The following is a 6,000-nucleotide window of genomic DNA, read 5'->3' on the forward strand; positions in this document are numbered from 1 at the left end:
CGGTAACTAACAAACTAGATCCTAATAGAAAGCGGTTAGCTTCCCTAAGCTACAGGTAGGATTATAAGGTAGGCCTATTTACAACATAAATTGTCAATAGGCTATGCTGGCGACACAAATAAAATCTCCTTTGAAACCAATGGCTTACGCCTTTACAGTATCAAGCGGACTTAAACTGTCATATCGCGGGCGAAAGTTGTAATAACATTCACGCAGCTCCATGAGTCAAGGAAAGCCAATGAAGTAGCCACTTCTAAATGGGACCCACTACACACAGTAGCTTAAGGTGTGTTGCTAAAGCAGCCATAATGAAATGAAGGTGTCATTGTTTGGATACTTCACAGGTGTCATTGTTTGGATACTTCACAGACTGCTTTTTAATTTCACAGACTACAACTACCAAGCTGGAATCAAAGCACATTGATTCCCCTCTCACACCCTGCACGCAATTAAAACAAAATAAACAGGCGTCTCAGTCTCACGCATGTATAGGCAAAACTGTATCAGACCGGTGTAACGTTGGTAAATCTAAATGATTTTTAGCACGGCAACAAAATGACAGTCGAAAGATACAATTACAGTGCTGCTATCAATTTGCTTGGTATAACCGCATTTATAGTTTTCTACAAATGCAATCAATCAAATTGGCCTCCATCACTCAACCAACGCTAACGGTAACATTACCTAGGTCCTTATTGATATTATAAGATTAACGTACCTGCAGTAAAAACCAAGCATGTCCGATAAACATCCTCAGATTTATTTCGGCTTCAAGAAGAAATGGGAATTACATTTCATGTGAACATCGTCCTATCCTTATTAGACGTTCTCTGCGGTGAACTACAGGTCCTTGTAGGAAGCGTCCATTGTTTTTCCAACCTACTTTTAACTTCAAACTAAATTACGTCTCACTGCAACGATGCGCCATCTAGTGGACAAACGGCTACTTATCGCCAATACTGGAAATGCAGCAATGATGATGATGATGAATATTTATTTTGGCTTTCTTTTAATCCTACTGAATTTGTAATTATGTATCGGCCGTTCTAATACCGATAGTATGTGGGTGCCTGTGTGTGTGTGCATGTGTATATGTGTGCACCGCCATCTACAGGCCAATGAGTGTACAGTCACTAAATGTACACATAACTTAAATTATTTTTTTAGACCCCCCCATGGATGAAATTCTACGAAACTTGGCATACCCCCAGAGAATGCCAGGTTAATCATACACATAAAATTTGATGCAGTTCTGAACACCCTAACTGAAGATAGGGGCGATTAAAGCAGAATAATATTGCATTTTCATTTTTTGCCGGGGGGGGTGCAAATCACAAATGAGTGATTATGGGCCAGGTTGATGTGGGCCCTTGAGACCAACATACCATAAAAGATTCTTCATCCTCAGTGTCATGGTTCAGGTAGTTATTTAGGAAAAATGGCTTTTTTTGAGGTTCGGGGGGCCCAGCACGGGGAGGGCCCCGGGGATCTAAAACAAAATTTTTCCGTAAAAGTCTAGTGGGGGCTACATACCCACCAAATTTCATGTGCCCCGGTGGTTCGGTGTCCCCGGTATCATTGACCAGAAATTCAGGAAGTAGATGACGGGGGGAAAAAAACAAAAAAACTTTGACAATCCCTACATGACCGCTTCGCTAGCTTCACTAGCGGCAGTCATAATAACTAGTTTAGAAGTACAGAAATATAACACTGCCCGTCCAAAATCATTAGGACACACAATCTGACACAATCGTTTTGCAATTTTCGAACAGCTGACTTGTATCTTGCACGAAGATGGTTAGTGCTAGGCAAGTTAGCAATTGTTTGCTGTGCAGACATTATGAATAATAAGGTCGTAAAACTTAACACCGTACACCGCAACAAATATTTTTTCCTCGCTTTTTGCAAAGAAAAACTATAAATCATGTGTCCTTCATTGATAAGGAAACATGCTGAGATTACTTACTTTATGAGCAGGCAATGGTAGTCTGAGCGCGATCCAGGATCCAGATCCGCCGCCTTTGTTTTCTCGACGATTCGCCGACGCGTGCACACATACAAATCTTTTGCTCCTATTATATCACCTAGCCAGGAGCAAAAGTATCGTCACTTGTAGAAGCAGATTCGAGCACTTGTATCAATTGACTTGTAGTCGTGCAAGAAAATCAAAGCGATCTGTAGAATTTTATTAACGAGAAATGATTTCACAGATGCACAACTTCGGATGCATTAGTTCACATTTGGGTTTACAAATGCACGAATGTTGTGCATGTTCTCAGATTATGAAACACAGATGTGCAAATGTGTTTTAGGTACCAACTGGCGCTGCAACGATTGAGCAAAAGTGTCGAAAGTGCATGACTCTTGAAAGTTGTGACTCACAGGATAGGATTTGTGTACCTGTAAAAGGATTTGTGAACCCGTAGCCCCTATTTTGTGTTAACAAGATATAAAAAAATATGTACAACTTCAACTTTACTTTTACACATTTATGAGCATTTAGTGTATTTAGTGTGCACATGCAAAATCTGCAGTTAAATGTGCTCGCCACTTTTGCACCCAATATACCTTCACAGTTTTTTTTTTCACACTCCACACTCACACCACCAGTTCGTGTTTGCTCTCGTTCTCTCATCCGACTCGCATTGACTAGTTGCAACGCCCTCTCTTCCCAGATCCAAAGCTCGCAACTCCTCTTCAGTGAACTCAGGTTCGAAAAGGTAGGGTCTTAGATCTTGGTCATCATCGTTGTCTGTCGTGTAATCTTCCATATTCATCGCCATTAGAACTCTTAAAGAAAGCCCACCTGTCAGTGTCAGCCTAGTAGGAGAGAACTTGGTAGTCACGCTGGTGTATTGCCGGAAGTTGAGGGTTTACAGATGCTGCGTGATGTCTTTGCGCCTGGCAGCGGTGCTTTGCCGGTGCTATGCCCGAAAATAGTTCCAAATCTAAATTGGTCTAGTAAATCCCTTTGTGTTCATTTGCATTGATATTTGTACTCGATGTGAATGTACAGGTTACGAGAAATAATTATAAAAAATCTTTTGATTCACTTTTGCAACGACATGCTAGCTGATATCGCCGGATTACAGCGACTACGTTAAGCTAAAGCTAACCGGGCCGTTTCTAGATTAGGACAATGGCTGGGTCGGCTATAAAACGCTTTGGCTCACTCATCCAACTCTAGGGACTGCGGGGAGTGACCCAATTTCACCTAGGGGCAGTGTTGGGCAAGTTACTTTAAAATCGTAATGTATTATGTATTACTTATTACTGTCATTTCAAAGTAATTTGTTACATTATAATATTACTGTCTCTGAATTGTAAGGCATTACACTACTATTGCATTACTTTTAAGTTACTTTCACCAAAATATCTAGAAATATGGATTTGGCATTCTAAATGCAGTTTATTACGCTCAATGCAGCTCATTGCTCTTCCAATGGAGGGAGATGTGGTATAGCATAATGACTGAGCTAGGAATGCAATAGGAGCAGTGCTCATGATGCAATACAAGGAACAGTCATAGTCAGAATTTTGTTAAAAACCGACAAAAGGTCAAAGTCTGGTAAATTGATAAAATGAAATACAAATGAAATTGGTAAAATGAAATACTGTAACTTTAAGGCCTAGGCCTTCTCATTAAAATCAACAGAGAGCCTAAATCAAAGCTTACATAAAGAAATGTCAAGATGGTGGCCTGCTGGCCATTTCGGTGCCCTAAGTGAGTGGCTTTGAGTGAGTGACATTTAAATGATAACTCAAACACCTAAAGTAAAATAAAAAGGCTTATAATTTAAGACCATTACTGTGTGTTTTTAAACATTAATTTCTGAAGAAATGCTGTTTTACTTATAAATGGTGCACTGTCACTTTAACAACATTTATCTTTACGTTCTCATAATGCCCTTTTTGCCAGCTCTTGTTTATTTAAGTTACATTGATAGCACAATATTAACAATAATATGCACAATGTTAAGTTGTTATAAGCAGCCTTCATTGCTTTGGAAATTGAAGTGTTTAATGACATGTTGCTTCACATTTCTTTTTGCAATTAAAAGTGAATTATGTGCCTGGTAGCCACCTAGCTATCTGAATGGAATGTGTTTCAGTCGACTCGGCATATCATGTGCTTTATGAAATGCTTGGAAAACTAATTATTGAAGACCCACCAATTCCATTCTAGTACTAAGTGGTGGAGATTGAGAGAACCCAAAAAGTATCAAACTTGCATGTAACATGGTGTTAGTGCATTTTGACATTGTAAATGTTATTGAGTGAAACGCCGTTTGCAGTAAAGCTACTTTTCATTGGCTATATTTGGGTGCCCCCTCTGTCCTTTGGTGCCCTATACGCAAAGTGCATGATGCGCGTGGTGGGAGCGGTGGCATTGCCATGCTACACAATCTTTTTCTGCATTTCTATCCCTTTATTCTCTTTAATTCAAGTTCACAGCACAAAGCTGACATGCACTACTAAGAGCATAGTTTGTGTTTTAACAAGAATCAAAAAGATTAGCATGGCACCACTTTAGATGTTTCATTAAACTACTTGTACTATTTCGCGAGGCATAGAGATATCTTTCGGTTTCGCACACAAAGTGCACTTACTTAACTATTATGTTCTTCATATCCTTGTGTCTGACAAGCTGAAAATAATAAGCGTAGGCTTATGTCTATCCAGCAAATAATCCGACTTTGAGTCTGCTGCAGCCACAGTCATCTTCAACTAGTATCAGGAGATAACGTTCTACTATTATGCACGATTTTTTCTTCTCTGTTGTTCTCGCGGTGGTGTTTGCGAATATGTATAAAAAAAAAAAAAAAAACACCACTTAATTTGGGGTTAAAATGCATTGTAACGCGCGTTACTGAAGTTTGTACCGAGTAAAATATTACCCAATTTTTTTTAGTAATGCCTTACATTACCGCGTTACTGCAAACAGCAATATATTACAGTAATTACATTACTTTTGTAACGCATTACTCCCAACACTGCCTAGGGGTGGCGTATTCCTTTAAGCTACAGGATAGATCAATCATTGAATCACGAGATAAACATCCACTTCGCAATTTTTGGTTAGGCGGTTGTGATTTTTGGTTAGGCGCTCCGGAAACCAACAGGAACTACCAAGGAATGACACAAGTGCGACTGCCTAGGGGCAGTAGTTCAAACGACCAAACTTTGCGTCCTTGTTTGCGATTGAGAGTTCCTTTTCTAGAAACACCAAATCCAAGAACGATGGAGCAAACTACCAAGGTTGCGACGCAAGTTAGCAAACGACGCTTTCTAGAAACGAGCCCCTGATCGGGTGAAGGCAGGTGGTGGGTGGGGTTCGGCTGCCTGCAGGCCAGCGGCTCCCGTCCCTAAGGAGCTATATGGATAGGGTTGGGGACCGAAACACGGTTCTAATATGGCACCGGTGCCGACTCAAACGGTAGTAACTGCATCGAATAACAATGTGGATTTCGGTGCCTCATTTCGGTGCTTTTTTTTTTTTAATATACGAGGCTTCACTGCATGTCATGCGCCATCTCTAACGTCTTGCTCTGATAGCAACACATCCAGATAGAGTTAGCTAACATAAACGCTGGATGTATAAACCAGAGGGGTGCACCACTAGGCGAGTGAACAGTGTTTGACAGCTTGCATGAGCCTAAGTAGCTTACTTTAAAGGAGAATTCCGGTGTGATATAGACCTAAAGTGTGTTGAAACATGATACCGAGTGTGAACGTATGTCTCATAGCCCATCTCGGCTTGTCCCCTGCACTCCAAAATCTGGCGCTAGTTAGATTGAAGGTGTCCAAAAATAATTCTGTGGAAATCCATGGATTCCAGTTGCTGCTACTGGAAGAAACTGGAATCCATGCATTTCCACAGAATTATTTTTGGAATCTGATCCCTTATCATACCTGTTCATTCTTACTCGTAGCTCGACTTATCGTGACTAAATTCAAGATGGCTGCAAACGCTAAACTTCGTGAAGATACTGTCTGTAT

This window comes from Alosa alosa, chromosome 8 (genome assembly GCF_017589495.1).
Source record: "Alosa alosa isolate M-15738 ecotype Scorff River chromosome 8, AALO_Geno_1.1, whole genome shotgun sequence".
NCBI classification, from domain to species: domain Eukaryota; kingdom Metazoa; phylum Chordata; class Actinopteri; order Clupeiformes; family Clupeidae; genus Alosa; species Alosa alosa.